General features: G+C 36.8%; 1 protein-coding gene across 1 annotated transcript in view; it reads right to left on the reverse strand.

Moving 5' to 3' along the window:
- The window catches only part of LOC145681112 (uncharacterized), a 461,261-nt gene that overhangs the window by 115,058 nt on the left and 332,940 nt on the right, over nt 1-13,263 (reverse strand). The gene's annotated exons all lie outside the window — the stretch shown is intronic.

The following is a 13,263-nucleotide window of genomic DNA, read 5'->3' on the forward strand; positions in this document are numbered from 1 at the left end:
TATTTCTACATCACGATATTTTACTGTTTGTAAAATACATACTAGAAGACAAGTCGTTTTCAGAAATAGGTCACAGATGTACCAATGGCTATTCAGCAGTTGTGAAGGGCGCTAGTGGAATAATAGAATTCCATACCACAAGAAATCCTTACAAACTGTGTAAGCAGTATGGAAGCACTTTGCACAGAATGTGTGTTGTGATGACATTCGTTTAAGAAACATTTCTTCTGTAATATCAAGGGAGTCATCGTAAATCACTATGCTTTTATTGTAAGTTATTACCTCAGTAAAAAGTGTTATTGGTGTTCATCTAATTACGTGTTTTTTCCTGTTGTTTTCTGTAACATACTTTAGCAGCCTTTCTATGTATAATTCACATTTCAGCAATCTATCAGAAGTGTCCGAACTACATAGGGAAGGACAAAGTTTAATGAAAAAGATTCCGAAATTACGGAGCTGTAGAAACAAGCCCCTTTTCTCCTTTAAAAATGGAAAGCTGCAATACGTGTTTGCTCATTCTAGATAAGGACTTTATAATAAAAATAATACATCTCTGACTTAGGCAATTGAGGGTTCTAACATCCCGAGGCTCCTGAATAAACTATGATATTAAAGTAAGAAATGAATTATTTTATAGTGCACTGCCTGGATTCCAAGTGGCCTAATTCCAAAATTGAAATTTTTCAGTGGAAAATTATGGTTAAACATCTCATGAACAGTTCCTATTTCTGTTATGTTGACAGCCAAAACCATAACTATGTAGTTTATAGTTTTATAATTAACTGTTTAAAAAAATCTTTTTGAAACGAATGTATTTATAAATAAACATAAACATTAGTTCATTATTTACAGGCTCATCTTGCGAAAAATTAATCCACGAAAACCACCAGGAGAAGGGCTGCAAGGAAAGTGTTACCCGTAGTGCTAAGAGGGAACTGTCGACGAAAATCACCTGACTCAACGTGAGATGGGCTACAGGTTTCACCTCGCCGTCAACTCTGAACAAAACAATTAAGCTCCTCAGGTTGAAGTGAGTATAGAAGACCCGTGTACACCACCTTCTAAACCGTCAAATTGCCGAAAGTAAGATGAACTACAGGAAACTGCATGGAAAGTACCTGGGAACGCAGCAACTTTGTTCATCAGTGCAGGAAAAGTTTCACTCGTGGCTTTATGATTGTTACAGTATTCGGATATGAGGATAATTTGAACATAAGCTAAACGAACAAAGACTTGAATGTGAATGCAACATACTTCAAAGATTCATTTTTGACACCTATCAGAGAGAAATCCCGTAATTGTACGGGATGGATGCGAACCCGGTGATGATCCTTACGAACCAGGTTTCGAGTCATACCAACAAAACATCCCTACGCTTTTATCGGGAAATAGCAGACAAGTTAGTAATTCCGCTCAGTTTGACGACATTCCTGCGAAAATCCCAGATGCCAGTCCAATGGATTTTCAGGCTTTTGAACTGTTGAGACGACGTTTTTAACATTTCCACCCGCGCCTCCTGGATGGCCTATGGAAAGCTTTACGGAGGAGTTGGTCAGTATTCCCAAGCCTCCCAGCGCCAGAGCTTGCTGCAAAAGAAACCATGTGATAGTCCATAATGCTGGGAGTGCAATAGAACATGGTCGGTGAGTGTGGCGTGGTATCTCTTAAGGCGAGTACTGGTCAAAATTGGTAGGATATAAATCGAATAATCGTCGTGAGCGATGAAGTGGATCAAAGCATGGCAGCTTTTCGTGAAATGATACAATGGGAAAATACCATGATGGACAATGTTTATATATAAACATTGTCCATCATGGTATTCTTCCACTTCATATATATTAAAATATCGGAACAAAGAGGAACACATCCACATATACTAAGTTAGAAGTGGAGAAACAAACGATCGGACAACATCCACATCCTGAGGAAAATTGATTTTCTGAAGCATACGATTCAAAGTTTTGAAATATGGGGAATTTTGTCAATTTTGTGCGGATTATGACCGTTTTGCCGTGTGTAGCTCTTGTTCATTTGTGTGTGGATTAAGACCATTTCGAAGGTTGGGGGTTTGTTCATTTGCGCGGGAGTTTCGTATATTTATGGTAAGGCTTTGTCCATTTGTATAGGGGGTCATGGCTGTTTCAACGTTTGGGAGTTTGTCCATTTGTGCAGAAGCTGTGGTCATTTCGACGTGTCTTGTTTTGTTCTTTTGTGTGGGAGTTTTGTCTATTTGTGTGGGGTTATAACCGTTTCAACGTTACGTGGTTTGTCCATTTGTATGGTGGTTATTTTCGTTTTAATATGTGGGGGATTTCTCAATTTGGGTGGTGGGGGCCGCGGTGGCTCAGTGCTAGAGCGTTCACCTCTGGTGCTTGGGGTCCCGGGTTCGATCCCAGCCCCCGCCAAGTGAGCCTTGTGGTGGACAAACACCGTGTGCGTGGGTTTTCTCGGGGTTCTCCTGTTTCCTCCCCCTTTCTTCATTCCACCATTTCATTCATCACTCATCGTCACCGTCTCCTTTAGCCTAACCGGCATAACCATGGGACGTAAAACTCAAAGATTTCATTTCATTTTTTTTCAATTTGGGTGGTGGTCATGATCGCTTAAACGTGTGGAGGATTTGTTTATTTGTGTGACGATTATGCCCATTTAAACATGTAGGATTTTGTTCATAAGTGTGAGGGCTATGACCGTTTAGATGAATGGGGTTTTGTCCATTTCCGGCGTCTTTCTTTATAAGTGTGACTTTAATGAACTTTTAGACGTGTGGGGCTATGTTCACTTTGTCCGCTTTGATTCAAAAGCTTTTTTTTTTCAGCATGTGAAACTTACATCATTTGGATCTGTGATCATTCCAAAGTGTGTGAGATTAGTCCAACTGTGTGGGGTTATGGCCGTTTGTGTGGGCGTTTTGATATTCTGTGAGTTCGGAGGTTTTGATCTGCTCGCACAAAATGTAAAAAATTGAAAGACTGATGTTATATAATATCTAATTTACAGATTTCTTGTTTCCTTCAAATGAAAAAAGTTAGCTTTTCTTCCTATTGTTTAGTTTGAAGAATGAATTGATGGACGATTTGTTTAGATGTTTCTTCGTGCTATATCAAGCTGAACTTAAACTTTTAACGTTCCTGAGATACGATACGTGACAATTTCTGTATGTGGGAGTTTTGACCATTTGTGTGGGGGTTTTGTCCATTTATGTGGGATTGTGACCGTTGCTATGTGTGGCTGTTTTGTCCATTTGCGTGGGAGTTATTACCGTTGGAGGTTATGACCGATTACCAGTGTGGGGGTTTTGGCTGTGGGGGCTATGACTGTGGGGGTTATGACCGTTCGTGTATTAGGGAGATTTGTCCATTTGTGTGGGGGTTATGACCGTTTGTGTGGGCTTTTTGACATTTCTTGAGTGTGGGTGTTTTGGCTGTGGGGGTTTTGACCGGTTCCCTAAAATGGAGTATTTGTTTAAAATATTTCAAGTGATTGTTTTTCTTATTCCCTACTATACAATTACAGTAATAGTTTGTGGTATCTGTAATTACAAGTTCTCGCAATTGCATGATATAAGCAGTGTTGCAAACTTGAGATATCAGGAACGGTTAGAAATATCAAAGTGCTGTAAACGACAAAATAAATTACATACATATATATTGCAAACCACACACGTAACTATACCGGGTGCACCATTTATAATGTACCACCTTTATAACCGAGGAACCAGGAGAGAGAGAGAAGCGAAACTTTGCACAAAACAACTACAGGAAGGGGACATCTATCGACGTATTGGGTAACGTCACCAGGTGAACAGTGTTACCAACCCAATATAAACTTCACCGTGCTCGTGGGTTTTCTCGGGGTTCTCCCGTTTCCTCCCACTTTCTTCATTCCACCATTTCACTCATCTCTCATTATCACCGTCTCCTTTAGCCTAACCGGCATAACCGTGGGACGTAAAACTTAAAGATTTCATTTCATTTTCCAATATAAAGTTATGATTTTTTAAATGGAATGACCTAAATTTAATTTCACAATTCGAATCAGCAATGAAAACAAAGACGAAAGAGATGACATTCGCAGATCAGTGTTGCATACTTTTTGAGAAATATTGTAAAACAATTGTCAAATTTAAACGCCTTTAACATACACAACAAATGAAGTAGTAATTATTTGTGCACATTAAATGAAATACTGGGAAGAACTCTTTAAAATGACTTAAAGAATAATAGGATCAGTTAAACAGTTTTGCCACAACAGAAGAGAGAAAAGTTGAATTTGGAAATAATGCAATAGCTTGAAAAAGGTCCCTATTACAGTATGATTTAAAATTCATAGAGCAAATCAGTATGTCTTAAGGAGCATTGTTACGTTTATTTGAGATCGATAAGTCAAGTACTTACCAAGATATTCGGTACTCTGTAAAAGCTGAGAATTTTGTGCTGTACGAGATGGTAACGCTGTTTCAAAATTCCCTTTTTTACCTCTGCGTGGGAGAAGTATTAAAGTCCTAATCTGTGACAAGTTATATTCTGGGACATGCCGAATTAAAGTAAACTATTTAAAATAAGGAAACAGAATATGTTTTCTGTTTCATGAATGTTACGAATAATTGTTTCTTGATCATCATAAACATATATTTCTTTAATTTGATTTGTTTCTCCTGAATATAAGTTAGAAAAGACAATAAAACGTAGATATTAATAGTTGTAAAATTTGAATTGAAAATACATAGGCTAAGTTCTCTTAAATGGTAGCAAAATTTTTCAAATCATCCAATATTTATACGTACTATCCAATTTTAGGGGACCATATACAACTTATTTTGTATTTCATTCAGCACGAAATTAACTAAAAATAATGTATAAATACTGGTTTTTAAGAAGTGAGTTGCATTTATGGATTCATAGGTGCCGATTCCCTTATGAGGACTCAAACGTGATGAGTAAAAGTACAGCACGTAGAAATGCCATAAAAGGTATAGTGGGACAAACACCAAACAATCCTCTTTTAAGTGACCATTAATAACAAGAAATGTATGTGATCGGTTAAGAAACGGGGAATCTGGTGGGGCCATGAACGATTGGATCCGTAGTGAGTTGATGAGTAAACGAATACAGTATTTAAAAAATCAAATGTGTGCTGGATGGCCACAAAAAGCAAGGAAGTATTTAACCAAGTCAGGGCATTGCCAAAGTAGTGGAAACTCAAGGTGTCTATAGAGACCAGGCGCGTTAGCAAAGGTGGGTAAGTTGTAAACAAAATAGTGTAAACATACTGTGTAAAGAATAGTCCATAGTTTTTCTGCAAATTATATACGAGATCGTATTCCTTAGCGCAGTGTAACTTTCTGTATAACGTCCCATGTTTATGCCATTTAGGCTAAGGGGGACAATGATTAAGGCAAGTGACTGACGATAGAAGAATTAATGGAATGAGAATGTGTGAGAAAGCGAGAGTACCCGACAGCCCCATAGGCACGATGTTATCCACCACAAACTTACTGGATCGGAAATCGTATCACGGACCCCACGCACCAGAGGTAAGTGCTATACCACTGAGCAAGCGTGCCCTCGCAGTTTAACTTTCAGAAGGCATAACCACACAATTTTCCTATTATAATTCAATCAAAATCTTTTGTTTTTTGTACAATGGTCCACAATGATTGAATATAGATTTATGATATACTGCAAAATGATATGTCTGAAAAGCGATTATTCTCGGAAAAATACGTACAAACCTCTGCATGGTGGTCACTAGAAACTATTTCATCTATTTTAACAGAACGAAGTTGGAAACTCACACGGGCTTTTGTTCGTATAGAGGAGGCATGTCAGCGACAGTGTATATGCGCGTAAAGGAAGACAAGGGAGAGAGACAAGCACCATCCTGTGCTACGTGGGACTGTGTCCGTAGAAAACAAACACATCACCACGTGAAAGTAAAACCGAAGTGCTTATTTTCGCTTCGTGTTGACGCAAACCGTTAGGAAATGAGAGGGTCCAGGTATAAATATGAGGGTCATTTCAAAAGTCTTGTACATAGCCTATGCACGACCATTTGAGTGGTTTGATCAAGTTCACTTTTAGGACAGTTGTTTCTACGTTTTCTGGTTTGCTTTGCTGTGTTGTGAGAAATTCAGTGGTGAACCTGCCTGAAATTGGGTTACACATGATAATAAGCGTTCCTATATCAACCTCGAAACTCTATGTGGAAAGAATCCAACTGAAATTTACAATGCTTTGAGGGAGGTTTGACGAAATAGTGTAGTGAATCATAGCACTGTATTTCGGTGCTCAGCTCGTTTCCATGAAGGTCGTGTAAGCACTGCGGACACCCCAAGAAGTGAAAGACCATGAACTGCAACAGACTACACTCCTGAGATTATTGTGAATGAAATTTTTAGAGAGGGTCGACGAAAACATGTAAGAAAATTGCATATGAGGCCTAAATATCTGTCACTTCACTTTACAGAATTATTACTGAGAAGCCAAAGATGAAGATGAGATGGTTCCGCATGATCTCAGTAAAGAGCAGAAAGCATGTTGCAAAAGAATCGCAGAAAAATTGCTTCAACGTTATCAAACAGTAGGAGATCAGTTTTTCCAAACGACTGTTGCAATTGATGAAACCTGGATACGAGAGTTTGAACCAGAAATGAAGTTTCAGTCGTCACGATAAAACAGTTCAGACTCTTCACGCCCGAAGAAATTCCGCTAGCAACAATCAAACGTTTAACTCACGATGATCTTCGCGTATGATACGAATGGAGAGATGGGTACAATAGAGTGACACAGGGGAAGTTTATACCAGGCGTATACTACAAGCTCTTTCTGCAAATTGTTTTGCGCCCGAAAATTATTGAAAGAAATCCCGACATGCTTGCAGCTGGTGTCCTCATTCTGAATGATAATGCAAGGCCGCATACTGCTCTACAAGTAAGGGTGACAATTAAGAAGTATGGATGGGAAATACTTCTCTTCCCGATATAGTCCTATTTTTTCCCACCAGACTTTGATTTCTTTCCCAAATTAAAACAACTACTCTGTGGAAAATGTATAGATTAGATTGACGAAGCTTTCAGTGAAGTGACCCGAGTGATCAGACACCCCAACAATGAAGGTGTCCTATCCAGAGTACAGAATTTGCCAAATGTTGGGAAGCTGTCATAAACAAGTATGGAGATTGTATTGACGGCCTGTAGAGGTATTTTGTACAATAAATTATTAGCTTGCATAAAATCTTTCAGTGTGCAGAGCTTTTGAAATGACTGTCGTACAATATATTGCAAAAAATATTCCGAACTGTTGCTAGGACATAATATTGTACGTAACGGTACATCTAAACACTAAACGCAAACATTAGAAGCTATTGGTACCATAACAAATAACAGTCTATGTGCCACGCTAAATAACAGTATATGAGTCTAATTTCGTAATAATGTTCGCAAAATTTGCGGAGCGCAAACGAACACAAACAATGCAATAAATAATTATAATTGCATACCGAGAATTGTTAAAAAAAAAGTCATACTTTACATTTCGTTAACACATGCAGAATGTAGCCGTATGAAACATTTTAAGACATTCATCAATTACGACCTAGCAGTTGTGTATGTAAGAGAAACTTGAACCTATGATTTTTGTGATATTAATGCACAATTTTTTACGTTTGCTGCAGTATTATAGAAGGAGTTTACCAAATGTATACTAAACTAAGCTAACCAAAGCCAACCTACGTATCCTAACTCATATTTTATGTTCAAGGAAAAAAGTAAGAAAAAACACCTAAGTAAAATTTTAATGAACCCCATCAGCACTATTTTACAAAAGTTAAACATATCATGCATTGTTGTGCGTGAGCCAGTGTATAGTACATTACGTCATTCTTACTACTTGCTACTACTTGCATTTTGGCCCTTATTTACCTTTGAATTTATAGTAAATATGGTGCTTTTTTAGTTTTGGCGCACCAAATTTTGAAAGATTTACATGTAAAATTCCTAACTTCGCATGAAAAGACATAAAGAAAATTTCTGCAAGCGATAGAGTTAAATACATTGTAATCCACCTGTATTTTATGTTTACATGTGTAGGTGACCATAGTTCGCGTCCTTCGAATTGGCGTGTAGCATCAGCCAACAAGCTCGAATTGCGCTGTTACTATACCTTCAGGGAGGAACCTAATCATTCATAATTGTCCACAAATACGAACCATATTAATTATAAATGATTTGATTCCTCCCTGAAGGTTTAGTAACAGTGCACTGTGAGTTTATTGGTTGATGTCACACGCCAATTCGGGCGACGCAGACTATAGTGTAAAAGCCTTACGAGCACTTTACTACGGATAAAATAAATGAGTGCATATAAATGATGGTTGTATTAGAAACTATTTTCCACTGGTGCTGCATTTGTGCACAGTGTACAGAAGTTGTATTTTATGTTTACAAGTGGAACGCTACAAGTATGAAACCGAGACAAGTATTATTGAAACTCATATCATTACCAAAATCCACTCATTTCACTATCTTTATTTTTGCATATACCAATCTTCGCTGACGCACCCCCTCTTTAGAGCTCGCGCCCTTCAGCTTCGCCCTGCTGTGAGATAGCATTCGTGCTTTTTAGTGGTCTACTAGCACAAATTGTTTCTTGGTTTTTGCATTGTATTTTTTATGCATACATCCGTACGCCGTATTTACGCGCAAATCCTAGAAGAAATGTAATTATTCTACAATTGATTATGATGGTCTCCTTAAAATTTAACTATTCCATTTGACAAGTTTCCATGTCGGCCAGCGCAAATCATTTAGGAAACAATAAGAAGGAATTTGTAAAAAACTTGTAATTTTTGAACAATTATTTCAAGTTGTGCGGCAAAAGTAAAGCTGCACGAGAAATATTTCTAAAAATGTACTTAAATTATTATGACGAGCTTCACATGAAAAGCAGTAGCGCGTTTGAAATTACTAGATGATTTGTAACTATACATTCAATAAATGAGCTGACAAATACAGAAGATAACGTACAATTTGACAAGTTGGTGGCAAAGTAGAAATTTAAAAAATACACGAATTTTATGGTACATATAATTAGGTATTTCCACAAAAAATGCCTATTTCATTGGTGAATGTAGACTACACTCATACCTCTAACCTTTGTAGAGATTTATAATATGGTAGCAAAATAATAATAAATAAAAAATACTCAGTTAGGGGCAATGACTTTAAAATTTTAAGTTCCTAAGTGAGAGTTCATCTGTACAAATAATACCACATAAAGAAATTTGTTTCGTGACCCGATTGGTAATGCCTGAGACTTGGGGAACTATTCGATATGGATTGCGTCAACGCAAAGCAAAATTTAACATTTTGTTAGTGATCATCGGCATAGCAGTTATAATGACTTCTTGCATTTCTTGTATGTACAATTATTTGAACATTGCTTCCGAATGATCCCCTTAGACGTGCAAACGAAGAAAGTGAGTAATTATTACACCGCTTGGCTACACCCATCAGCTACAAAACAGCCAAAGAAATTGTGCTTGCAAATCATCCTTTGAATTGCTTCAATTGGAACAAACTGTTACTTATTTCAATTATTCGTGTTTAAAAAAGATATAGTAACAAGTCGTAATAGTTACAGATAATATTGAATTGTTTCGATATTACTCCCCTAAAGTTGCACGAGAATAAGTATATTCACCGCACGAAATAGCTATTAGGTAACTCTCGTAAACGTATTTCTACCATCTTGTTGAAATGTGAATTCGTATTACTAACTCAAGAACAATTTATATCCACATTAAGTTTAATTAGTCCTTCAAGAACTCAAATGGGTTTCATTTCCTTGTATGTCCATTGATTAATGTTTTATTTCGTTTCAAACATTTCTTCACGAATTCTCTAACGCTGAGGGAAAAACGGGAATTTTGAAACAGCGTTACCATCTTGTACAGCACAAAATTCTCAGCTTTTACAGAGTACCGAATATCTCGGTAAGTATTTGACTTATCGATCTCAAATAAACGTGACAATGCTCCTTATGGCATACTGATTTGCTCTATGAATTTTAAATTATACTGTACTAGGGACCTTTTTCAAGTTATTGCACTATTTCCAAATTCAACTTTTCTCTCTTCTCTTGTGGGAACACCGTTTAACTGATCCTTCTAAACTTGAAGTCATTTTTAAAAAGTTCTTCCCAGTATTTCATTTAATATGCACAAATAATTACTACTTCATTCCTTGTGTGTGCTAAAGGCATTTAAATTTAACACATGTTTTACAATATTTCTCCTAATGTATGCAACACTGATCTGCGAGTGTCACCTCTTTCGTCTTTGTTTTCATTGCTTATTCGAATTATGAAATTAAATTTAGATTATTAGACTTAAAAATTATAACTTTATATTGGTTTGGCAACACTGCTCACCTGGTAATGTTACCCAATACATCGATAGATGCCCCCCTTCCTGTAGTTGTTTTGTACAAAGTTTCGCTTCTCTCTCTCTCTCTCCTGGTTCCTCGGTTATAAAGGTGAGACATTATAAATGGTGCACCCGGTATATGATACTCATCGAAGCATTTTTTTCGAAATAAAGGCTTTCAAACAAATTCAAATTTTCAAGCTCTGATAACTTCGTTTCTGTTCATTCGAAACAAGTTACACCATGGCAATGGTATCCAACGTTAAGGCACTTGTGAAATGCCTTGATTGTCCTGTCCATCTCCTCTGTGCTCTATATGTCATAGAAGCTTCTAAACTTTGGATGTTTGGGATATTATAACATCCGTAATTTGCAACACAGAGTAATAAATGTGGTATTTTATGATTTTATTTGACATGTTGATTTGAAATATGTAATAATCTGACGTAATCCAATTTGAAAAAAAATGTAACTTGCTATTGGGATGGAAACACACTTCACTAGGTGATATTACTTAATACGTAAAATGGTGTACCCTTCTTTATAGTTGGTTCAATCAAAGGTTCGCTTTTCTTTCTCTTTTCGTTCCTCTGTTATGACGGATAATCTATGTTTAATGTAATCTGAAGCTATAAAGCTAACACTTGCAGTTTTAGTATTGAGTTCGCTTAGATTAGAAGTGTCTTATAGCGTTATACTGTGGACGAAACTCTTAATATAGGAATATGATTTTACTCAAAAATGCAATTAACGATTATTTCTTAAATCATGTTTTATGCAGTGTGTAATTATGAAGGTATTATTTAACTTGCAGTATTTTTCGTTTAAGTTGCAAGAAAACGTCGTACGTGAACAGACGTTCACGGTGAGAACTTCTAAAGGTGGGAAACCTAGTCTTCTATTTTCTCTGGATACATTGCTTTTAATCCACCTCGTTATAAAGATTTTGGATTTAAATTACTCTCTCTTCAATACATTGCTCAGTTCTTACTTCATCTTCTGACTCTGTCTTCATGATTAGATTAGCTATGATAAAATACTCACGTATATTTGAATCTCTTTTTCAACGGAAATGATAATACTATCACTATAACTTTTTCCCAGGAAGGACGGAGGAGGATAATAATGTAACATTTCTTAAGGACGTAAAATAGCCTCCCTGATCGACCTCCAGGAAGATTAATCGGAAGGAAAAGTAATAATAATAAAAATTAATAATAATAAAATTATTATTAATAATAATAACTTCCGTTTCACCATGGGAACTAAACATAGGAATATTACGACGTGTGGATAAACTTGAAAATTTTGAATTGAAAATAGGTAAATATAAAGTGTACATAGTTAACTTGGGTGAAGTGAGATGATCTAGAAAAGATTAGATGGTATCAAAAAATTACACAGTATTTTATTCGGGTGACGTCAATACGGAGAATGGTATTTCGATAGCAATGAAGAACAAAGTAGCAAGAAGCGTATCCATAGTAGAATGATGCAGTAATCGCTTGATGTTTGTAACGTTATGTCGATATTGTGTTAATACAAGTATATATGCCAATAACTAACCATAAGGGTAATAAAGCTTAAAGAAGACATGGCGCGATTAGTGATCTATTACATTAGGAGGAAAGAGGAAGTCAACGCCATAGAAATGGAAGACTTCAACAGCATAGTTGGACAGGGAACTGTGAATAAGTAAGTAGGATCATTTTGGATGAGGTAGAAGAAACTCATGTGGCCAAATGCTATTGACTTCTGTAGACAACATGACACCGTGGTGACAAATATTTGGTCTAAGAAAAGACAAACCCAGTTTTGCATGTGGAAGGGTCCAAGACATAAGGAACGTTAGTAAATTTAATATATTTTTTTGTCAAGTAACGTTTTAGGACTAGTGCATCAGTTGCAAATACACTACCGGGAGCAGACATTGATTCGGATTACAAACTCCTAGTGGCGGAAGTGTAAACCTGGTTAAAGTCAAATACGGAAAAATAGAAATCGAAAATAGTACTTAGAGCTGCTAAAGAAGTATAAAGAGTAATGTGAGTAAAAGGACTAAAAAAAGAATTCTGTGTAGTGGACGATATGGTAAGCAATGTAGGAGTACGGGGTAAAATTAGACAGTTAACACGTTGGCTGCCGTATTGGGCCGATGGGCCCAAGAGTGAAATTTCCTGCTGCGCCGCGTTGGTCTGATGGGATCAACATTGTAATATTGAGTTTATGGCTCTATTCCCAGCCGTTGTCTCACAACTAAAGCTACTTATTCGTGCTGTCGGACCAACACGGCGCACGAATGTATACCGGAACTAATTGTCTGTGAAAAAGTATTTTTTTACTAACTTTATGGGAGGAGGATTATAGCAACCAGTGAATATTTGAGTGAGAGTTACATAATACTGCATCAATGGCATCTGGGGCCCAACCAGCTAATTTTGGCCGGCAGTTAAAGTGTTAAGGAGAAAGAGAGACGCTCAAGGGTAGAAAGCACAGGCATCAACGATTACAGAAAAGTGAATAATGAATTGAGAAAAGAGATTGACAAAGCAAAGGAAAAGTATATGGAACTGATATGAGAATAAATAATGGAACTTCAATGGTGCGGCAGATATAATTTGATGTATCAGAAAGCACAAAAATTAGGATGGAATGCTAACAAAAGTATACGCACGCTTGGAATCGAAGACCAACAAATTCGTGTAGCCACAGAAAATCAAAGAATCCTTAGAATTTTGAAGGGATACATAAAATATATGTATGATTAGAAGAACCGCCCCAAAGATATTATGCCTTCATACCGCCATAGGAAGAAAATAAGAGGAATGTTAGGAAGAA

The sequence above is a fragment of the Thermobia domestica genome, chromosome 3, assembly GCF_964235325.1.
Source record: "Thermobia domestica chromosome 3, izTheDome1.hap1.1, whole genome shotgun sequence".
NCBI classification, from domain to species: Eukaryota; Metazoa; Arthropoda; class Insecta; order Zygentoma; family Lepismatidae; genus Thermobia; species Thermobia domestica.